The sequence below is a fragment of the Aptenodytes forsteri genome, unplaced genomic scaffold (genome assembly GCF_000699145.1).
Source record: "Aptenodytes forsteri isolate BGI_AS27 unplaced genomic scaffold, ASM69914v1 Scaffold35, whole genome shotgun sequence".
NCBI classification, from domain to species: domain Eukaryota; kingdom Metazoa; phylum Chordata; class Aves; order Sphenisciformes; family Spheniscidae; genus Aptenodytes; species Aptenodytes forsteri.
In genome coordinates, this window is record NW_008795334.1 from 1,588,682 (window position 1) to 1,613,646 (window position 24,965).

General features: G+C 40.4%; 1 protein-coding gene across 3 annotated transcripts in view; it reads right to left on the reverse strand.

The window, feature by feature from the left end:
* The window catches only part of LIMCH1 (LIM and calponin homology domains 1), a 115,948-nt gene extending 91,536 nt beyond the window's left edge, over positions 1-24,412 (reverse strand). For all 3 annotated transcript variants that reach the window (XM_019472304.1, XM_009280130.2, XM_019472302.1), the window contains exons 1-2: positions 24,342-24,412; positions 10,852-10,921 (exon numbers count right to left, since the gene is read on the reverse strand). The gene's annotated coding sequence lies outside the window, so the exon portion shown is untranslated. The remainder of the gene's footprint in view (positions 1-10,851; positions 10,922-24,341) is intronic.
* Between the last annotated feature and the right edge of the window lie 553 nt (positions 24,413-24,965).

The following is a 24,965-nucleotide window of genomic DNA, read 5'->3' on the forward strand; positions in this document are numbered from 1 at the left end:
GGTTGGACTTGATGATCTTGAAGGTCTTTTCCAACCTTAATGATTCTATGATTCTATGATTCTCCCTGAAGGCGCTCACCAAGCAGCTTCAGGGGAACCTCTATGACTGCATGATCAGAGCTTGAATGCGAAGATGAGGATGCAAAGACCTACTGGCAACTCATGCATTCAGGCAACGCCAGGCATTAGCTCTAACATCCCTAATGCTGTTGCTAGGCAGGAGTGGTAAAGTTAGGATTGGTTTTGGAAAAAACAGCAAGCCTCCTTCCAACTAAACTAGAAACGGTATTCAAAGGACAACAGCGACAAGGCAGCTTTCGTTAAGAGAAGGTATTAGAAACATCCAGGAATGCTTGGAAACACCCATGGGATTTGTTGGCTGCGCAGCCAAGCTACACAGCACCCAACCAACCCAACAGTTATAAAAGGCAAGAAGCTAGCAGAGCACCAGCAGCCCAGGCTACCAGTTTAAGGCCTGAAGTTTGTTGCCCCACAACAGGTGCAAGATGAGACTCAAATCAGGCACTCAGTCCAATGTGCCTCCCAACACATCGATACAACTTTGTAATGCACTGAGTAACATCTCTCTAGCTGTTGCAGTAAAAGGAGAGCAAATAATACCAACATTATGACTAAAAAGGAAAAGAAAGGGGAAGGAGGGAAAAGCATAACGTTTACCATCGGCCTTATGGGGAAGCACAAGCTTGATTCTAAACGGTGCATGAGAACTAGTACAATTCAAAGAGAAAAGCCGAGGTGATGAAGGAGCATACAGAATGGACTGAAAAAAGCTGAGTTGAACTCAGTACGCACTTGGATGCATGCACACATTTAGCAAGTTCAATACTCTCTCTTGAAAAGTCTGAAAAGAGAACTCCCTTTCACATGTTTCACAGTAATAAATCAGTGCACACTATTGCCCCAAACAGAAAGAGACATTTGCCATCTGAGTAACAGTGCTTCCCGCATGAAGATGAGGAGGCCGAAGCAAACAAAGAAGTGGCAATAGAAAGGACTTTAACAGAAGGACACCACTTCAAATAGCTGAGGATTGCTTCTGTACTGCAATGTTAATTTTCTACACCGTTAGTTATATTGCTTGTCCAGAAATGAATGTGTAATTATCCTACTAAGCTGTGCGACAGATTTCCACATAGTATCACAAGGCTATTCAGCTTTTAAAAGGTTAATAGTTAATGGCTTTGATGCCCCTCAGTCAGATAGTTCAGCCTACCACCGTATTTTTGCACAAGCAATTAACTAAGCTGCTTCCTCTGCAGCATTAATTTTAACAGGTTTACAATAGTATCATTAGACCTCTGGACATTTAAGAGGAAGCACATTACAATTGGAAAGTACCATGCCAAGCAGGAAGCGAGTGGCTTTAATCCAGGAGCACTGAGGAATGCAGAAGGCAAGGAGACTTCAGTGTCAAATATTTCAGCCTCTATGAACTCTTGACCACAGCACCAGACTGCAGAATTTTACAGGGCTCTTAAACCAAAGAAGTCGCTGCACTCAGATCCTTAAGACACTAGTTTTCCACTAGTTTGCCTTTTTGCTTGTTTGCTTTAAGCCAGGGAAACAACTGCAATATGATCTTTGGAGCAAGACACGTTCCATCATCTGCATTCAGCACGTAGGCTCCTGCTAGCGACATGCACATCATCTGACAGAAATCCACTTAGAGCGCCCGGAAAGGTTTTCAGCATAGAAACAGTACGAACAGTTGCTAGCAGACATAAACTGCAACAGACTTCACTGAGTTGATTCGCAGCCAAGAAGGGGATTAGAGACAGCATTCTTCTGCCACCACCTTCAGCCTAAGAGCCGGGGTCACAACAGACCGTTGCTAACTCACACTTGCCCCCTTTTCACAAGAGGAGGAGGTAAGAGGAAGCTTGAGCCTCCCTGGCCCATTTTGAGGTGGTAGATCTGTTGGTCTGACCACACTGTGGAAACTTTTGTTCCTGCTCGCCTCCCAGGGACTGGTCATGTTAAGAGCTCTTTGGAAGGTACCCTCCCCTTTCACATCTCCAGTGTTACTGTTATCCGGTTATCAACATTCTCCAGATCATATCACGTGGATTTTATGGGCAGCAGCACTCACCTCTAGGATGCTGTGAGAATGCAGGGTAGCAGCAAATACAGCAAACGTTCTTACTCTGGTCAACCCCATTTACACTGACTTTAGCTCCCACTCTCTCAGATAAATACTAGCATCTAGCTGTTCCCTACAGCAGAGGCTATATGTCATTGAAAAAGACAGTTGATGGTCAGAGATGGTATTTATAGTGCAGACCTACAGACTCCAACCTGTGAGAGGCTTTCCAGAATTAGGGAGTGAGAGTGCTACTAAATATAGTTTTAAACACAGACAACCTTTAAAATGGGGATTTCAGGATGAGACTTTCCCAGGTCCCTATGTCCTTTGATTTTGGCCAGTAACTTAAGGATTGCATCTAAGTTTAAACTCCCTAGCTGCAGCTTTGCAACTACTTTAAGCTGATCGAATGACACCTCCATCCTCCAACACAGCAAGCCTGTCCCCTCCCTTCTGCCCATGCAGTTGCACACTGTAAGGTGAAGGAAAAGGGTATTTTTCAGCGAGATCAGTTGCCCGCTCCAGCTAATAGCCATATGAGTGCCAGCGCTGGCCTAGCAGAGGGTGTAGGAAAGTCAACTTTAGAACAGCTGAAAGCAACCATAGCCTTAGGTCTAGTTCTTCTTGTTAAGGACAAAAGCTGATACTTCTTTTAGCCTCAAGACATGCATAGCCACAGCTCTGCTTATTTTATGTGTGCTGGCCTACACACATGCAGCACACCAGCTCAGTGCTTCTTTTTATATCCTGCTTGGCAAACTAATCAATTTTGCAACAGAAGTCACCCAAAGATTGCAGGTGCCTGGATATATCTCCAACAGTGCCACATTCATCACAGGGCACAGGCAAAACATTTGCAGACTCAGGGCATCCAACTCCTCCACTGAAAACTCCTGAAGATGGTACACGCCTCCAGAGGACGTGACATTTGCCCAACTATTAAAAGAAGTCATAAGCTCCAACAGGGGGCTTTGTCCTGAAGCGTTTAAGTCATTCTGCTCAGGAGACCTTTCGTTTCTAAGACAACAGCTTGAGGAAGGCACTGGATTCTTCACTTCATTTAGTGTAGCCCTAAGCTACATACTGAACGGCATTTTGTTTGTTAAACTATCATTTTTTCTGATACTTACAAATACTTAAGAGATTGTTCTTCAAAAGCTTGCCATTTCTGAAATACTCACTCAACCAGAGTCAGGAAACCAACTAATGCAAGTCATGGCTGAACTTGTAGAAGGACACTTTAGGATCTGAAAACAAATCTAAAAATTAATCCAGTGGGCAACATGCATTTTCCACGGGTACAAAATGAGCTCCTCCTGGAAGCCAGCTGCCTTCCCCAACCCGAGGAAAGACTCTGCCATTTATAGTAAAGGTTAATGCCATGATAAGGGCAAGTTCACATTTCAGCTGCCTAGCATTAGGGCTTCAGCAGCAGCAATGTTTTTCTTTTTGCCATTTTGAAATGTTATCCCTGGAATCCTTCACTTTATTAAACCTCCTATGTAAAAAAAAAAAAAAAGTAAACAATCATTACACCAAGCCTTTATCTATACAGTTCTATAAATAACAACTTTGTGAAGTCACTTGACAGCCCAAAGCCAGGTAGACTCTTTGCTTTTAATCAAGCACTTTTTTCTAAAGTGTGGTAGTTGGCTTTCCCTTCTCAAGGCTGGGCAATAAAATGGTCTCTGTGTAAAACAGGGGAAAAAAAAAAAATCCAGAAGGAGATCCTCTGCAGTGACTATCCTCTCTTGGTTTTAACACAGAAAAGGTTCTCCTTACCTGTGAATTTGCATATTAGCATTTTAAATTATTTAATGTGAATAAAGCTAATTATAAACCTATTGATTAAAGCCATGGTTAAAGACTCAAGTTGGGAGAGCAGTCTCAAAAACAGGCTATGAATGACACAGGAATACCTGTGATACTTTTGTAAGTGTTATTTATTATTTGTATTAACATACTGTCTAGGAGTCCTGGCCACGGAGCAGGACTCATGGGGTGAAGTGTTAGACAAAAACAGACTAGCAGATGATCCTTGCCACAAAAAGCTTACACATATTATTAGCATTTGGCCAAACCAAGTCATGACATTCTCAGTGGCAGAGCTCAGCACACTCAGGGCACCGCTTAAGCTGACTGTGAAACTGCTGCACCTTTGAATCCTAGCCAGTCTCATTTGGGAATGGGCCTCAACAACATGACAAAGTTTGCATCTGTCCACAGCAGCTGCACTTCACAGCTGTCCTTCACGTGTGTCCTACAAACCTTTCCCATCTTGGCTGGTACCATCCTGACCCAACAAGGAAACTGTTCAGGGCGTTCTGGACACTAAATGAGAGCACTTCAAGCTTGTAACAAGGGACAAATTCGTGGACACTGGCAGAAAGGGACGGTATCCTTAGCATGACAAGTAGTGGTCTCAGCCAACAAACAGCTTAGCTTATTGAGTGCACTGTAAGCATTGCAGCCAAGGAAGCATCCAGAAGAAGGGACTTTAAGGCCAGCAGTGAGGTTGGTCTGCAGAAGCCCTGGCTGAGTGCTGGCTGGGACCAGCGGTGCAGGAAGCACACAGAAGCCTGCGAGGGATCAATAATGGCCAATTCAGAAGCAAGCGTCACTCACTTCAAGTTTTGCCTCCAGCCATCATAAACACAACACTCCAGCTGGTAGCTGAGGACAGAAGGCACCACTTATGGATCTTAAGGACAGCTCATGAGCTAGAATGGGATGATGAACATGAAGACTACTAGGAGCTGGCTTAACTCACACTTCTCTGAGGGTACTCTTTATAGCTAAACGCAGCTCAGACCATCAAAAGCAAGTAAACAGGTGGGGTCATTAACCTCCCTTGGGTTTTTTTTGACAGTTCATGTATTTTATTAATTTCCTATTATTTCAGCCTCTCTTACATCCATTTATCAGGTTAAAGTTCAAACTTGGAAGCCTGGGCAACACAGGCTGAACCCAAGTGCAGCAGTGGAATACATCTCCAGCACATATGCTACTGTCAGAGCAATGATTAGTTTCCAGCATCAAAAGTATGAGAGTTTTGGAGCCAAACCCGACACCATAGCAAGCACATCCATTTCAATCAATAAAATACTAAATGAAATGCCATCATTGTGTTTTGCATGTAACTCACTAGTTTTTCTCTAAATGGGAGAAGAGTAATCCTTTCTGGACAGCATTTGCGTGGTTAATTGGGAGCAATAAAAACCTTCAATCAAGTCTACAAAAAAAAAAAAACAGCTGCATGTCAATGTAAAGTTTTAGTTTTTATTGGTTTGCATCTCATTTTTTCCCCATCAATGCTGCTTCCTCTATGCTTCCTGCCAAATTTGAATTGATGGCTGTTTTCCCTCTTCTGTGATGAATTAACTACAGTCACTGTAGATTGTTCCACATGGACTCTGTTTACAAACAGCCTGGTTAAGAAACACCTGTTCGTTTACTTTTGTATTCTTCATGAAACTTAGAAGTGTTTGAGTACAGCATATGGCTAAATTCATTAAACAGGAACTTTATAGTAGCTCTGTCCAGCTCAGATGACATCAAAACAAACAGGCAGGAAAATCTAAGTGAAAAATGAATTCAAAGGAAGTCTAGAAAGCCTGGGGGGTAAAAAAAAAAAACCAAACACCACAAGCATACAAGGACACAACAATGCAAATAATTTTTTTTTTTTTTTTAAGGATACTATTGTTTTAGTGAAGGGATTCAATATATATTATAGTATGTGGTGAGCCAAAGCACACAGTGCTGCTCCTAACCACTGGCCAGACCCTAAGTATTGTTTTAGTCAAATATTCAGATTATCAGAACTGAAGGCAGGCACAGGAGGTATAGAGAAGCCAATTACCATTTAGCAAGGAAGATCCACAGAAACCATGGCAGAACGGTTTGCACAGCATTTTGCTATGATGTTGACACTTCGCTTTCCATCAACATTCACAAAAATGCTTTTGGGATGTGAGTGCCAAGAACTTACTGTTTTTAGTCAGTTAGGAAATTTTGCTTCTGTTTACTTCACATGTACCACAGCTTACACAGCAAGACTTTTTTTATGGATACAATTGTGCTGGCAAATGAATTTGTCCAGCAGCAAGAAGTAGTACAAAATAAGGAAACAGAAATTAATCATGTATTATGAATCTAGATCTTACAATAGGAGCAGGCTCTTTCCAGAAAGGGAAATTAAAGGGAGAGTGAGAAATTAGAAGGAAGAATGAGAAGACAATTTTTTATGAAAAAAACCCCATATAGTAACACTGAAGTACAAGTGGAAAGAGTGATAAGAATAATGCATATATTTATCTTCTCTAATGATTTTTAATTCTGTGAAACACACTACACTATATTTGGGTCTTGTTATTTTATTTTCAGGTTCATATCTGCATGAAGAAAAAAGATCTCATTTGCTGAACTTAATTAGAAGCACAAACTCCTGAAAGTTAATACACTACTGAAATTTCTTAGGGACATCATATGACATCAAAAAAATACTGGAATTCATGCAACAGTACAGCATAAGAGCAAACTACCAGCACCAGCAGACAGGTAGCTATTCTTAATAAAGTTCATAGCAAGTTCCCAGAGAACGCTTTGCCAAGAGAAACTTCCTAGGAAAATAATCACAGAAAAAAAAACCACCTTGTTTTCAAAGGGACAAGCTTTTTTAAACAGCACGTTACAGTTCTGTTCGTCTTGGTGCAATAACCGTGCAACCAGGTGACTTTTGCAGAGCTATTTTTTCCATTGCTAAATCATACAAATGTCACAAAGATGAGGACCGTACACAAGCTGAAAACTGGATGCCACAGTAAACAGATTTTTATTCAGTAGTGCTGAAACATGAGCCAAGATCCAAGCTAAAGTTCAGCTCTCCAACTTTGTCTTGACTACTTCCTACTATTATAAGTGAGATTCTTTCACATAGCCTCTGAAGTAAGCGTCTGAGCTCCTGTGGGGATTGTTCAAGGAACTGAAGTAATGCTATAAACTCTCCTAAACCCTGTCAAACAAAAGATAAGGCAGAAACCTTTTCTTTTCTCAGAGTGACATTATTCAGGGACAGGAAGCAAAAACTAGAATTTTTTTTAAGGGAAAAAGATAGTCAACATACAGTGGTTAGCGTTATAAAGCAAAGCTTTTCTACGATGATGCTGGAAATTTTTTATTTCTATAGAATTAAATATATAATAAGGCATAACTGTACAAAATTGCATAGTAGAAACCTTAAAAATTAGTTGTGCCCACTATGAACATCATACAAAATGAAAGAAACCAACAGCAACTCACTGAAAAAATTGTGAAAAAAATTTGTAAAAATCACTTATACCTTAATTATATTCATTGTACTCTAATAATCCATCTTTGTAAGACTTCTGCAGCTTCAGATGGTCTTTTAATTAATGACTCAGCCAAAATACTTTCCCAGCCTTGCACAATTAAATACATGAAATGATGCTTCTAGAAAGCTGACAGTCTTAAAACAAAGATGTTCAGTATCTATTTCTCACATGAGAAAGTTTCTTCTGGCAACACGGCTCTTTCAGCAAAGCCTGTTATTCCTACCTAGGTTTAATATGTTCTTTGGATGTTTTGTGAATTTGCTTTTTCGTGGGAGCATTAGCTTTCTGGATTAATGAATACTGAACAGGAATGAGAAAGCATTTCATCAAATTTAATACTCACTATAAGTCTGAATACCAAACCATTGGTCCTACTTTTTATTTCATTAAAGCAATGTATCATTTCTGCTGTGATAACAGAAGCAGTCGACACTTCTGGAGATCAAAGCAAATTACAAACAAGCCTGCCAAGCTGAACATATGTAATTCTATATGTAATGCTGCATACAATCCACATCCTGACTTAGACTTGCAACGAGACAAAGATCATCTTTGTGTATTTATATGGCCTGTGCTTAGTATGGTGGTGTGCAGATCCTCGAGTCCTTACTTTAACACTACAACACTATAACCAGTAAATTTTACTTACATGATTGGTGTTCTGGTATACAAAAGATCTGCAAATAAGCCATTCCCTCTTAAACCACAGGAGCAAGTCACTGGTAAGAATTTCGGAGTAACTGCAGATTCATCTAGCTTTAAACACCAGGAAAAGTTTGAAGAATTCAATCTGTCGACACTAGACCAGTTATACATAATACTTCACAGCACTGTTATGAGAAATTACTCAAACACGAAATATAGGCAAAATTTTTACACTTGATAATACTCCCAGATGAACATCTCAGCACGTCTCCGATACAGGCTTCAAGTTTACTGTTACTTTCCTTCAATAAAGCATACTTCTTCATTTGTCCTTACAATAACAAAGGAGAAAAACAGAGTATCATCTGGAGAATTAAACTCAAGTAGATATTTTGTAGAGCTACATATGACTGCTTGTGTCTCTGGAGGTTAAAAATGAAACAAAAGGCACTTTGAGTACTTCACAATTACTCCTAAGTTTTAGCTCCAACTCTGTAAAAAAGAAAACCAACCTATTGTCTCTACTAGTGAACTAAGTAATTATTCTATCAGCTATCTGGAAGAAATTAATTAATTAATTCTGTTAGAATGATTAAGTTACACTTTTTAGGCAGAAGCAGTATCTGGGAGTTCAAAAGTATGTTATCTCACACAAGGCAGAAAAGGTCCTGAAGCTTTCACACTAATTCTACGTGTACTGAATGAAGTCACACTCACTGGGGTGAAATAACTGGAAAGAAGTAACTATATACTACATCAAGCCAACCAAGGCTAAGATAATAAAGAAAAATTGGCAATAAATAAAGGAATGTCCCTCATATGTGGTCAACTAACTAGGAGGTATAACTGCTTCTGGACTATAGTGTCAAAAAAATTTTTCTTTTTTCCCCCAGACACACAGACATAGTACAGGTAAGAGAAAAAGATACACCCTGCACTCAAACATGCTCCCGATGTCTGTACTTTAAAACAATACACCATAAATACACATAACAGACTAGAACACTTGATCATTTAAATTCACATGCAATCCTTAAAACAGCCACTTACTCACCACTGTAAGTAAAAATGGCAACAAAAGTCAGCAGGTATGGAACTAGACACCTTTGAAAGCAAGGGGACATTTGGATAGCTTGCTTTGTTTGGAGCAATTTATTCACAGAACAGTAGATAAAAACACCCGTTGGTAATGTTCAAGAAGCCAGAAGCACCAGTGAACTTTTTTAATAGCCTAATTATTCATTAGAAAAAAAATTTAGAAAAGTAATAACTAAAGGTAAGTAGAGGACACAGGTACAGAGGTAAAAGAGTCACCTTCCAACACAAAAAAGATCTGCTGTATCATTAATAGCCTGAAAACTGTTTTTTTGGTAATGCTTTGAAGATACACATCTTGCAAGGGAGATTTATCTCAAGGAATGAGAAAAATACACACACATAATGACTTTTTCTATGTCCCTCCTACTAAAACCACCTTACCTTTGGGATTTTACATATGAATAAGAAAAAAACCAATGTAATTCAATATCATCCTCTTAAAACAGTCATAACAAAAATTGAGTCTTTCCTGAAAGGGAGCCAAGGAAAAGAAAACTGCACTACTGGTATCTTTTGCAGCTGTTTATATCAAATACTCCTTTCAAATAGGACTGCGTAGGAATAAAACTAGATGGGTTTTAGAGGCAAAAGAAAGGCACACAAGGAAACTTTAGAGAAAGAGTGGTGGGAATCACAAATTAAATCCTAAAACTAGGCAGTATTCACGCGGAAATATGCCTGTCAATCTACAGGTTGAAGGACCCAGTCTAAAAGGCTATATAATTACATTATAGAACCAATTTAAAAATGAATGTAACGTGGTTTCTAATACACTAAAACTTTTTAATGCAGTTTATATAAAGGAACGTTAACCTCAGCTATCAACAAGTAATACGTTCTGAATCTTGCACAACTAAACTCCAATGTGAGTAGTGCCAGAACAGAAAGGAACCACATATGTAAGTATATCATTAGTCTAAATCGAGGATGGCCGCCTTCCATATGCTCAGGGGCCCTTTTATTTCCAGCCACCTCTCAAGGTAAAATCAATACAGCCATGTTTCTATGTGGCTAATCCTGTTAGACCCAACATCCATTCATACCGCCACCTTCTTCCCCAACAGCAGGCACAGGACTGTGCCACCCCTTGAAGGTGACCTCCTGAGCACCCAGCGCTCCTGAGAGCCCACAGGCTGACAGCATGTCCTCTGTGGTCTTCCTCGCTTATAACAGATTATGGTCAACTCCTACTCTGCCCTTAAAGTCAACAGGAAACAGTTCCCTAGATAGTCCCACAATGAATGTTATCTGCAGACTGTGGTATTTTGGGGAAAGAGAAAATGAGACAAAATATACAAGTACATTTTTCTTTCTTTCCAAACAGCTATCTTTTTGTGGTGATGGCTTCTAACGCATATGTTCCAGTCTTTCTAAAGCTAACACCACAACTGGAAGATGACATATAACAAAGAAGATATTCTTCCTCTAAAAACATACTCTGCCTCTTGAATACTGCCCACTTCCGAAAAAAAGACTGGAAGGTCTTAACATGACTAGACCGAGAGTTCAGATTTCAGAAGGACTGTATGAATTTAGTAGGTTAGAAGAGTTCAAATTACAAAAATAATTGCTATCTAAATCACACAGTCATAAAATCAAGGTGCAAAAAGCAGCACTGAAAGATTTTTTTTCTCTATTTGACATACTCACCAAACCTGCAATGGGGGTCGGTAGTCTATTGATCTTTTTTACCAATCCAGGCTTTATTGCATTCAGCAACCTGTTACGAGAAAGGAGTATTTATGAGTGGTAAGTCACAAAATCCAAATTATCAAACACTTGTCCCCAGCACACAAGGATTTCAGTATGGCTGGAAAGGAAGATGTTCCCCCTTTCTCCTCTCCTGAAAACACATGTGTGTACCCAAAGACCCGCCACTGAAATGAAGAAAAACTAGGAGGAAAAATATCCACAGCACAGTACCAAAACAATATTTCTTTTATATCCTAAATGTATCTAGATCACATCAGTCTTCACAGGCTGTGGGTGAATTCTGTCACATCAGTCTGCCTCCACTGCCTAGAGGAAAGTCATGCCTAGAAGGGCCTGAGAGCAGAAACCCAGAAGGCATCTGGGTATTGCCACAGCTTGGGAAGAACAGTCCAGCAGTTTCTATGCTGCAGGAAAGTGAGAAAGGACGTACACTTACTTTATGGGTGGCCTGTCTATTTTTCTGCATCTGTACTTAATTAATTAAATGCCATCCTTGCATATGTTGTGGAGAACAGAGGTCCCCATAAAACGTCCATGTGAGGAGACAAATAAAAAGGGAGTCCAAAAAAGAAACCACCCCACACCTCATGAAAACATCATTGGGCCAGTGATACCACAGTTGGACACTGTTCAGTGTCCAAAGATTAGCAATCCTCCAAAGTTCCCCATCACCCATGAACACGCTATAAGAACTGCTGACATGACTCATTGTTAGAACATTCCAAAAAACGACCAAGCCTCTAAATTTAATTTAGAGGAATTTTAATTATAAAATCCTGTTGCTACAAACACTGTTTCTTTACCACCCTTCCCCCAAGAGAAAACCCTTATGCCTTTTATCCAAAGGAATAAAATTCAACCAGTCCCATCCATTGGGAAGAAAATCATCAGGTCAAGACACTCACTTCAAATTCAAGATAACTGAAGAGAAACAAAGATGTCTATGATAACGTAAAGCTCTCAAAAAATTAGTATACCCACTATGGAAGAGAGGAATCTCACTTTGTGCTGACACTGTCTCCATTCAAGAACTGACTCTTCTAGCAGCCTATTGTGGTGGTAAAAATATTAATATTTAAGATTTGAGAGGTCTGGCTAAGAAGTTTATCCTAACTAAAAGAACATTCCTTTCAACTCAAAACTAACAGTCTGTGATTGTTTCCAACTGCCCACTTCCGAGCTAAAATAACACGGGATATGCCACTCCTATAGGTTCCTGCAAGAGCCATCTCTCCATATTGTCACGTTATTTACTGTTTGATTCCTTCTTAGGATTGTGGCAGTTAGCAAGCTCATTAAGGAGTCCATCCCCTCCAGGGGTGGATATCTGGCTTTGTTAACATTGAAATGATTGTTTTTCCTCACCTCTTTCTTTTTTCCCCTGAAACAGTAAACAGGTTGGGTCTCTGCAATCACTTGGAGAGGACAGGGGAGCAGAGGGGGAGATGCTATTCTAAATGTACTCTATGATCATAGTTAATAAAGCTTCTGTCCAACCTGTCCTAAATTGTACTTGTGTTATTACACACTTGGAGTCCCCACACCTCCAAGACCACCATAATCAGGAGTGGCAACAAACCCAATGTGAATGACATTTTTGGGAGTTGGGGGTATTTTCTTAATCTTCTTGCAGTTAAAAACTGTAACCCAAGCTCATACAGATTGCTGTGCTATTCCTGCCTTTTGCTTAAGGTAGAATCTAACACTATTATGTCCTAAAAACAAATGATGAAAAAATATACTTTTATATACAAACAATTCACTTCTCCCCCCCGAGATGCACAGAATGGCAAGAAAAGAACCACATATCTCACTTCCTATAATCATTAATTTATTTTACAGATGACAAACAAGCATTACTTCTTTTTCCCCAAAAAGGCACAAGCCTTTCAGACTTCCACAGCAGCAACCCTATAAACTATTATTTTCCATTTAGCTGCGGCAACAGGCAACTTAAGATCTTTATTTTTTTCATCAGAGCACTTCTTTCCAAATACTCTAGCTCTGATGTGATTTCCATCTTCAATCTGCCTATTCTGTCTCAGGAAAAAAAAAAGGATATATTAGCTAAAGCATCCCATTTTCTTTATTACTCAAACATGAATACATTAGGCACCACAACCAATATTGCAGGTGCAGATCAAAAGCCATAGACAGTAATAGAAAGTAAAATAAAGAGGTCTTAATGGAAACCTCAAATGCAAACGCCCATTCTAAATAAATCTTCAAAATGGCTTGTACAGGCGTCCCTGTGAAATATGGGAGAAGGATAAAATGAGAGAAAGGAAAGGAGCAGGGAATAAGCAACATTTTAGATCACCGTTTGGAGTCTGAAGAGGGAGGAGATGGGATGGAGCAAGATGGAAAAGCCTGAGGAAGAAAGGTCTCTATTATTAAAATGTTTACCTCCTGTTGGAAACATCTCTAAACAGTTTGGCACCAAAACCCCCAGGACTTGCTCACTGCAGAATGTGCCAAAGGGAGATTTCTTCCAAAGCAGACTGTCTGCTTCTAAATTATTGCCTCATCTACAGCAACAGTCCAGATGCCAAAATATCAAGTGGCTTAAGCTTGCTCGGCCACCAGCCTGGCTGAAAAGCCGTACTGTTTATGCAGAGTGTCTCAATGATCACCTTCAGTCACACTTACTATCTGTTCCTGCTTCTCGAAAAAGCCACTGAATACACCTCTTCCCACATAGGTCAACACACACAAACTAAATTTTCTGTGCCTATTTAGATTCATATAGAGCATCTGTCTTGATATGTAAAGTTTTATCAGCTCCAGTAGGTTTCTGTTGAAATTCAGGGCAAACAAAAACCCTAACCATTTTGCACTGGCGACCTGGCGCAAGGCCCTCGGCCATGGCCCAGGGGAAAGAGTCTGCAGGGGAGAAAACACTTCCTAACCTACGCCTTCCCCTGGCAGCCCCTACAACTGCTGTCCCACGCTTTCTTGCCCTGCCGACCCTAACCAAAGGACTTTGCTGGGGACCTGAGGCCCAGGGCAGCCATGTCTCAGGTTAAAGAGTTTGCAAGGAAGAAAACTTGCAGCGCACACCTTCTTCTGGCAGCCCCACTGCATCTGCAGCTCTAGCCTTTGTCTCTCCCGTAACCCTAACCCTATCCCTTGGCTCATTCTGACGTGAAGACACTCGGTCACTGGGGTCACGTCTAAGTTCACAGAGGAGAAAACATTTGCAGCCTAAACCTTCCTCCGGCCCTACTATGCTGGCCCTATTTCCAGCCCCGCTACAGTTATAGCTGTGGGCTTTGTCACTCTCCCAGCCCTAGACCTGACCATAATAATGTGTGTTGACCTGTTAATAAACATTTGTTGTTATTTTTCTGTACCACTCAAAAAAAAGATTTTGTAAGAAAACCCCACCGGTTACGATTCAGAAACCTTGGCAACCAGTACATGGCAGAGTACTGTCCTGCCTACTGCATTGCAGACAGCAGAAAAGTCAGACATCAGGCAGTCGTCAACATGACCATAACCAGAAGCAGCTTTTTTTCTGCACTTAGCTGCACAACAAGTCTAGATACCTGCACTGTAGGCATCTATGGACAGGGGAACAATTCCAGCATCTGTTGTCCAACCTCACGGTTATCTCTGAAAATTTTGTATGGCCATCACATTACTCCCCCCAAAAAAAGACAAAACAACTTCACATTCTTCTGGAATCACAAATTTGATGACTTAAAAAAGCATCAGAAGTCCTGCTGAATGGATCGTTCTAGGACATTAAATCTTTAAAAATATATTTGTATTGCAGCAATCCCCGAGAAAGGTATGGAAAACACAGTGGCAGGACAAGTGTTACAGGAGCAACACAGAACCCATCAGCTTCTACATCAGCTGAAAAACACACACATTCTTCAGTGTTTTATTTTCACAACATTTACTTCCATTACAAAAGTTAACCATACCACCTTCATACCAAGTCACAGAGGGCAGGTAATCAACATAAGCCTTGCTACAACATACATTTAAGGTCCTATCCCCAGATCATGTTAGACAAGTTACTTCCGTCACCCATTCTTGCAGCAGGAAGACACTTGAAGGCACTTGCTCAAAAAACACACCTAGTTGATGGCACATTAAGATCCTCTGCCCCAGACATCTGATCTGTCTGGCCAGTTTAGCAATACTAATGAGTCTAAGGAAGGCACTAAGGTCCCTACTGGCAGGTTCAGACAAAGGCTTGAAGCCTAACAGGTCCTGAGTTGTACTGAGACTTTGAATGATCACTCACTTCTCCGAGTACCTCCCAACTCCTGCTGACCCTGTCTGATACTAACTCTTTCCTCCAAGGAAGCAGTCCTTTTTCTTGTGCAGTAAAAATCATCGGGGCTCAAGTATATTCATCCTCGCGAGGGCATCGAGGGCAGACACACTGCTCACTCCTAATGTAAATGTCAGACCTCAGTCTTGCCCCAAACTACCACCAGTTACAAGCCCAGGTTTTCCCAAGCACAAATTTAGTTCAGTTTTTTTGTACAGCTGTGCATTCAAGCATAAAAAAATCCTCAAGTGGATGTGCATCTTCTAAAGAACAAAGCAAAACCTTTATATCACTGTGTACCATATTCTGCTATGCCAAGGTTGGTGAGCTACTGTACAACTGGTCAGAGTGGAAGTGTCAAAGTCGGAACAGAAGTGTTGCTTTTGGTAGGGTTTTTTTTTTGTTTATTTATTTCGAATTTTTCTGGGGTTTTTTGCTTTTGTTTTGTTTTTAAGGTCTTGGTACTATTTTTCATACTCCTGCATCTAAGAAAACGGATGTCAATGGGACAAGTCCAACTAAGCAGTCCTGAGAGATAACAAGAACAGGATGATTTTAAATCTTCCATTATTTTCTCCTTTTTCCTTCCCCTCCAGTAAGATACTGCTAATTTAAGGTCTGACACCACACGGTGAGGTAATAGTGGTTAAAACAAACCATAAAACAATGTCCTTCAGTACTGTTTTCAAAAGGAGAATGCAGGTACATTTCCCAAGCTTGACCTTTTTGGTAGCTGGGGTTTGGGGACCAGTAGACATTTTAGAGATGACTGGCAAAACAAGTTTAGGGAGGACTTTTTAAAACTTTAGCTTTCAGCCAACTTGTTTCTCACAGAAATTATTCTGGAGTATTAACAGCTACTTATGCAAGAAGTTAAATGACGTGGGGAGGAAAAAAGAAAGAACAGAAATATAAAGACTGTAATACTTCTATTGAGGCTTTCTGGTACGTGCTATGACCAGGGTTTCTCTGACATGACCAGAAGGAAGATATGATAATGAAATCTCAAGGAACTTTTTAACAGTAAAAGGAGCAAAGACATGACAAAAAGAAATACAGATAAAATAGTTCTTAAAAGAATTCAAACAAAATATGATGAAGGCAAAAAAACCCAACAATCCCACCAAACACCCAAAATACAATAACCCAAAACAGGATAAAACCAAGCCTCTTCAGGCTCCATCCACAGAACTCGAGTCTCTATACGCATGCCTGACCTATTCTCCAGACTCTTCAGGCTCTCAGCTGGGATTTCTGCCCACCACCCCTGGCATTTATGCACCTGTCCTGAGTCAGGACAATCCTCTGTTCTTCACTTCTCAAAGTCCTCCTGCCACTTTCAGTCCAACATCTACACACCCAGCCTCCCGTTCCCCTGCACCAGGTGCTGGCTTGGACTCTTCCATAGTTAGCTGTTAGATGAAGCACAGTAAGACAGTGCATAGAAGCCAAAACCTTAGAACTGCCTTACCTTATGGAAACGGCAGGGCACGATGGAAGTGGAAAATTGCTCCATCCCCACTCTTATAGGGAGAAGCTAGGTCATTTCCTTCCCCTGATAAAAACCAGCTCTGATAGGTATGGGAAGCATCAATTGCTCTATTCGGTGCTGTCCCCAAGGCTTGGCATTCCAGGAGATAAGGTATCTCCACAGCAGGTCAGACAAGCTGAAATCAGTACTAGCCACTGTGTGGCTAACCTATTAGACCTTTCTGGGGTTGTTTATCACCAGTTAAGAATTTGAAAAGCTTCTGCCAGGAAGAGAAGGCGTTTCAGGCAACAGCTGATAAAAGATCTAATGAAAAGCACCAAGACAACTGCCCATGAAATTCTTGCAAGAAAGCGTCAGTTAAGAAAATATTCGGAGGATGGCTGCCAAAATCCAGCCTCCAAAAAGACCTTGTTTCTAAGAGGAAATGGAGGAGAAGCACTTTCAGAGAATAAGCTTCAGAAAGGGAAAAAAAGAAAAGGTTAAAGTGATGCGTGTTCACAGATCAATACAGGCTAGAGGGATAGGTATCCAACAGAGCTCTTTACTCAAATAACAGATCATATTCCTAAAAAGAAAAGCTGGCTAATGACCTGATCTTAAAGTAAAAGGGCATTTCATATTTGAGAGTTCAGGAAATTCTACCCACAGTAAACCTTCACGAAGACATTTCTCTTTTTAAATTAAGTTTTACAGATTTACATTCTAACAAGCAGCCTTTCAGCACTTGATAATTATTAGCCCAGACAGCTTCAGTATCCACATATTTTAAACTCATACTCTAGTGGCAGCTCCAAAATGCCCCCAAATAGTTGAAAAGGAGAGAAAAATCCACTATTAGTCTTAAAGATGAACAAATCACATTGAAACAGCAGACAATGAAAACTCAAAATATTTTGTTGCAAAGGAAGTGGTAAAGAAGTTTCAAAATATATCATCTCAAAAGAGATGTTCTTGAGGTCACAAAAATATTTTTGGGAAAACATTCTTGAGTGATTGCTAATGATGCCCCTGACACTATTTATTTAGGATCAGATGAACAAGGTGCTTTTTTAACAAGCAGGACAGAACTGACTTTGCCCTATAAAGGGCTCACAGTCCAGTCTGATAAGTAAAAGGAGAATAAAGAACTATGCAAATGTGTAGGATTGAGAAAACAAGTATGCTAAACACAGGATAGCATGAGTCTTGCTCTGCCAAAGACTAAAAATATGAACAAGATAGAGGCCTTGCAAAACAGCTCAAGAAAGGCAACAGGGAAGATTGTGTAAATGCCTTCACAAGCTACTTATACAGAACCTACCACCACAACGACTGACATGAAGAGCGTCCCATGCACCTATAGATTTACAATTCACACATAGTTTTACACTGAGTAGTAATGGCCATGGATAATTGCCCAAAGTACGTATTCAATATAATTTCTTAAACATTCACTCTTGGAAAGCTGAAACCTCTCACAGGATTACCTTGCTTTGCACTTGAGCAACACTCCGTTTGAATGGGTCAGTGTTCCACAGTCTCTTGCCCTGTCAATTACTAAGCTCCACTGAAAAAACTCTACTATTTAGTCTGCTGAGATGCATTTTTTTTTTTTTTTTTTTTTAAACTTAAATACAAAGACAGGCCATTCTGGGTGTACTCAAGCATGCCCCTCAATGGCTATTCTCCTCATGCACACAGCTGAGCACTACAGTCTGTTACCTTTGACCCCTCATCTAAACTGTGCTAATAAATAGCTCTTCATTATAACACGGCAATAAAACTTAGAGATTAAAAACTCTGGATTCATACAAAACTGTTTCAAATGTCCTCACATGAACCTAAATCTTAATGCTGAACGAGCCTCGGGGCCCGTCTCTCTAAACTGGAGACATGCCAAATCCATGATGTTGATAATGTTTTGGCATTACAACGCAGAGCCTGAAAACTGCAGAACACCAATCCCTTCTCACCTCAAGGCATGGGTCACATTCAAAACTTAAAGTATGCCTATGAAACTCAAATACCTTCTTAGTTTCCAGGAACAGGAAATTCAAGCAAAAGCCTAATTAAGCGTAAGGGCTGGGCATCCACTAACTCCTCCAGTGAGGTATCTGGCAAGACAAGAGTCTCTGCACTGTACACTACACAGCCAAGTGCTGAACTGATGCCAGGCCTATACCACTGACAGACAAGTAGAATAACACATCTGCAAAATCCTACAATCTACAAAGATAACTCAGTACTTGTTTTCCCCTCCCAAGTCTCCGTAAGTGGCATGGCAATTTTACATAAGTGATGTTAACTTGCAAGAAGAACTTGATTTTTAAACAGCCAAACAACTGAAACACCATATATACAGTGAAGGCTACTCTCCATACGTAACGGTACCCCTGACTCAGAAGACAAAGTTTTACTATTCCATAGCATTACACTTGCACTGATCTGGCACACATCCAGCCCTTGCTGAAAACAGCATTCATGTCAGCCCAAAGCTTGGTCAGATGTACTGTAACCATGATGCAAGCCCAAAGAAACTGCTCTCTGAGAAAAAGCAGCTCATTCATCACCAGTGACATGAAGAACACAAGCTAAGGAGATTTCTTATTTATAGATGAAAACTATTCTCATGACAGTAAATTATAAATTCCATTACGTAATTCTTGATCACAATCACTTTCAGCTCACTCAGATTTATAGCCACACTTCACTTTTTCTTTAAATACTATTAAAATAATCTATGTGCATGACTAACTTCTCACTTTTTTTTTCTCATTTAAAAGTAAAACCTAAAACCTTTCTTTTTAAGAGCATATATTCCTAACATGCAGAGCTGAAGGGAACTGCCTTTCCTAGATATTGTCCTACAGGAGAAAAGGTGTAAAAATTTTTCCTTAACTCACTGTACATACCCAATTTTACCAGGATTACTTAAAAGCAATAAAATACCTTCTTATCTGCTCTTTCAAAAAATAATGAAAAAGAGTCAAAGAATCCTGGTTTCAAAAAATAAGCATAGTTTCTGCACATCTTACTAAGCTACGTAACACCATGTGCTAATATACAAAATAAGTGTCTCTAAGAGACAAAGAAAAGTTTGGGAAAATGCTCATAAGTTGGTATCCAGAATTGTGTATGCAGGTGACATCCATCTTTAACCACATATGGTTCCTCTTTCACTTTCACGTGTTTATGCCATGACTTCTCAAGGTATGCAGTTAAATATTTGTTAGAACTTTCATGCTTGAGAAAAATCAAAGATTTATCGTGCCTGCATTTACTGCTATAAATTGATTTACATACATACATAAAACAGACACACAGCTAAACTGTTCTACATATAGAACCCAAGGTCTTACACACAATCATGATGCTGTTGGACTCCACCGCAAGGCCAAATCATTTCTGCCGATACCTAAATCTGGATTCTGTTTTGAGTTTGTTGTTTAAGGTCCTTTGCCCAGGATCCATGTCCCAGCGGTTGTTGTTACTCTTCTTTATGGTTTGGTCCTATTCCTGACATTAGACTCTCATTACCAGTAATACAAACTTTCAAGGTGGCTGGACTCCTAGTACTGCTTGATTCCAGAGAAAGCCTGAGAGAAAAACATGATCCCAATTGCATGTCAGAAATGTTTACAGATATATTGGATATGTATCACCCTTGGATAGTCATATCAAAGCAAGTAAATAACTTGGATTTTCCAAGTGTCACATCCCCACAGAGACCTCTCTAACTGCTGATTGCCCAATGTGAAAGAAGGAATCCTGCAGTAGCAGAGCTGGGCAACAGGAGGTGGATGGCAGAGAGAACGGGGATGAACTGCTCACCTTAAAAACACACTTGCAAGAATATTAGAGCAGTAACAACTGGACAAGGTTGCAGGAAGACGTATGCATTTTTGTCTTCATGTAGTAATTTTTAAACTTATTAATAGCAATTGTTACATGGTTAGAAATAAAAGCAACTTCAGCTTCCTTATCTGCTGTTTCAGAAAAGCAACAGAACTACCCAAATCAGTGGGGCAGGCGGATGAAGACAGCATATACTTTTTCTTTTGCAATCAACCTTCATTCAAATGTCTGAATCTGTAGAATAGGAACACCTAAACATTGCAACAAGCAGATTAATTTATTCCTGACTAATCCTCTAGCTTCTTATGATATCTGGGTCAAACCTAAATGTTAAAGCTATGTAACAAGAAAAAAAAAAAAGAACACGTGCTGAAGCAGAAATTGAGGATTTCTAGTTGTATTTCCTGCTACTGGTGTTGTATTCCTGCCTCATATATCTTTCCACCATGTCCCCAGCAGGGCACCTTTGCCCACCCATGCAGAAGTGTAGCCAGGAAACTCCTCCGTCTTTACATATGAGAATTTAATACACAAAGCAAGAACAGAGCAAGAATTGCCTTCGCCTAGCTATGAAGTCCCTTGCTGAAATCACCATCTGCACTGATATCAGACAGCTATGCTAAAAAGCCATGAACTCATGTCAGACAAACAGAAGTCATAGTCACTGGCTTCTCAGCACAGCTGGGAGAACAAGTAGAGCTGGCACTGTCAGGGCAACTGCACAAGTGGGCGTTCAAATATCCAGAAAGAAGGAAGGGCTTGTGTTACTCTCATCTGTCAGCTTGCTGCTTTATGGCATCCTGCATTGTTTAAATATGCTCCTCAGCTCCCGAGCTGAGCATGGCAAGCTATAAAAGTGTCATAGCGAGGCCAGGTCTAGATGCCAGCCACAGCGTAAACACTACCAGAGAGGCAGGCATGAGGTTTGCAGGTGCCTGTGGCTAGCACATGCATGCAGGGCTGCTCCGCTAGTCAGGCCAGTGGTCCACAACACATCCGTCCCAAGAGTCCAAGCTTTTGGCATCGCACAGTTGTATTCGTTTCCATTTATTAAAATATGTGGATAGTTGCCAGACGTGAATGAATCGTTTATAACCAGTGTAGTGATGTCTGCCTGAGTTTGCAGGATGTGTAGGCTACAGACATCGGGATCAACTGGAGGGAGGCCTGGCATTACTGTGCCTAAAGCTCCAACAATCCTGCTCTAGACATAGACAAAGATTTCCCCTGTGCCATTTTGCACATGGCTTGTCTGACTGTTTGGGGAATGGACTCTGGCATGGTGGCTACCGCCCATCCCCTCCCTTCTGCAAAATGCTTGCAAAGTCAGAGGGTAGCTTGAGACATGTTTGGAAGACTTGGGGCATACTGGCTATGCCCCCATTCCTGACATCAGTTTCCAAGTCCTCTAGCTGCTGAGATCCCTCAGGACCTGAGTTCACTTTCAGGCCTCATCACAAAATACAACAGGCAAGGAAAACACTGAAACAGCCATGTGGAAGTAAGCACCATTCCATGCTCACGTGGACATCACCCACACAAGTGTCCGGCTATGAGTTGCCAGTTAATGACACTAGCAGTGAGTACTGTGGAGATAAACTGAGGCAGGTTTAGCTTCTCCCTAAAATGTCAACAAATCAGATAAGCCAGACCAAAGGCAATGAATTCTTCCATCTTCAGAAAGACAGCTATAATTTCTTTCTTGCCTTCAGTAGCTTATCAGAGACTTTGAGATCAGATTGTCATCTGCTTGTTGAGGTCAGCTGTGATGAAAGCACAACAGATTGGAAAGAGGTTGAGAGAGATCAAATACTGCTGGATTTTGTTCATGAGGTACCCAGGTAGGTCTCTGATAAACCAGAAAATTCCTGTCTACGGAGACATTATTGCCTGTGGCAGTTTCACTAGCACTTCTTCACTGAGCAAGAGATTAAAAAATTACCTCTCAGTGCTTCACCTGCCAAAACCTGTACTTTTTGAAGATACATTAAGAGCTCTCAGTGTTACACCACAAATTTCTGTTGAGTTCTTTATTTTACAGTGGACCAGTGAAGAGCACGCTTTTATTGTCAGACTCATAATTTGCTCATCGTCAGAAAGCCAAACCTGAAGGCCAAGCTGGTAGCTCTCTGGTTAATGCTCTGTAGCCTATAGAGTTTTATCCACTAGCCACAGCTGCCAGGAGCGGGATGCAATACAAACATCACGGCCTCTCAGATTTGAGGTTGAGGAGACAGATCCTTTAGATTGGTTTGCACTGATCCACAGGTGGTAAACAAAGCCAAGCGATTTGCCCAACATCACAGAGCAATTTAGTAGTATAACCAAGTGGTGTCCCTTGACCTGCTTATTACTGGAGCTCACAGCCTCTTAAAAAAATACATATTTATGCATTTCGTTAGTAAAACATTAGTTAGTTAAGCTTTACATCTCAAAGATTTACAGCATTTAAATCAGACTACCTCTGCTTACTTGCAGATAAGATAAGATCTAATCTTGAAACACACGTCCCTTATTTTTCATGGAACACAATTCAACCTTAACATTTAAAGAGCACTGTGAAATGATTCAGCACACAGTACTTCCCTTGAATACACAGAGGAGAGAGATCTTGTGCAAGAGGCAACCCTTAAATACAAAGAGGTAAACTACATGCTCCTTCCGAGTTACACAACTTTTGATCAACAACAACAACTACTTCCCTCCTCAGCAAAGACATGCAACCACAGTCAAACCAGATCATATCATTTCCTTTATGCTTTTTTTCCCCTTTGACAGCTAAAGTTCAAGCTGTCTGATTAATGACACCAGTGAGATATAAGACAGTATTTACACAGGTAGGTTTCAAAGCTATCATAAGCTACCTAGAGCTGAGTTACAGGATATTAGCTCAACTCTACTGCTGAAAACAGTTTCCAAGTTCCAGTACCTTTCATAGTATAAGACTTAACCAATAGCTGCAATGGTCCAGCTAAACATCTCAGGAGATCTCATTTATAAACTTCTATATGCATTCAGTTCTGCACAAACTTCATCCTTCTGGTGTGCGAAGACAGCTTTTACCAACTTCAGTGACAGCCCTGCATGCTGAGGGAAGGAAATCGGTCCATGCAGGTGATTCAGATCCCAAACTCCTGACCTGCTGCATGGGATTTTCAAAGAACTACGGGCATTAGGGCACACTTCCAAATTGCTCTTAAGAGTCACCAGCTTTGGCATCTAAGCCCTCAACATGCTTTTGGAAGACTCTGCCTAAAAACTAGCTATTAAAACCAGAGAGAAACGTGCAAAAGCAAACTTGCGTCTCTTGTCCAAAAATTACAAAACACATCATTCAAATACACCTTTAGGTAAAATTTAGAGGATGCCTAACCTTTCCAGAAACTATAAAAGCAGCTGAGTATTGATGGTATTCAGATGGCTAACTCTTGACAGTGCTCAGACCTGGAGTTGGTCCAAAACGCCTCACTGTAGCAGAGACGTCCACAGGCAGGTGTGGAACACCATTTGCCAATCTGTGGTTAACATCTTTAAATAAAAGGAAACCAAAAAGCAAACATCATTTTTACGTTACATAACTAAGGAGCTGGGGTGGAGTGAGGGAAGCACTGTGCAAAACCTGTTTTCTTTAAGCCATATTTCAATCCTCACCATAACAATAGCTTTGGCACTGAAATGATGCTGCAGTGAAACACCAGTGTGCGCAATGTCAAAACTCGCAGAAGGAAACCAACAATTGGAAATAGTAGTTAAAGTTCATTTCAGCTTTAGTCAAGATTGTATTCAAGGCTCAAAACTGTAAGTGTTACTTACTCACACAGAAGAATGCCGTTTTCTAATCCAGAACGAAAATCTTTCTCACCAAAACTTCTGCCCGTCACTTGCTGCAAAAGAGTAGGGGGAAACAGAAGAGTGACATCTATTAGAAGATGTACTTTACAAGAGCAATTCATAACATTCAATTAAAGCATCTGCTGCATAGGAAACATCCGAGCTTTACAGGCCTTGCCAAAGGACTAAGTTGTGTCCGTCAACCAGCTTCCTCCTTCCCATTTCATCGAGCTATTTAACACATAGAACAAAGTATTTGCTCCAGCCAGTGCAATTACAGATTATAACTGAGCTGTTTCCTAGAAGTAAAAAACCAAAAACTACAAACCAAAAACTACAATGTAATCTTCAGAATGTTTTTAAAATTTTATTCTATAGTGTTTTGAATTTTAAAACTATTGTATTTAGACAAACTATGTATTTTTACTGCTTTTTTTGCATCATGTTAAAAATCTTGTACCGGGCTTGAACTCCTGGCCTTTAACCTACCACCTTTACAGAATAAGCAAAAGCAACTGGAAGCACTTGCATGAGTTGTAGCCCTTCACACACATGCCACAATACTCCTGGTCATATTAAATGATATTTCATATCATGAAGTCAACT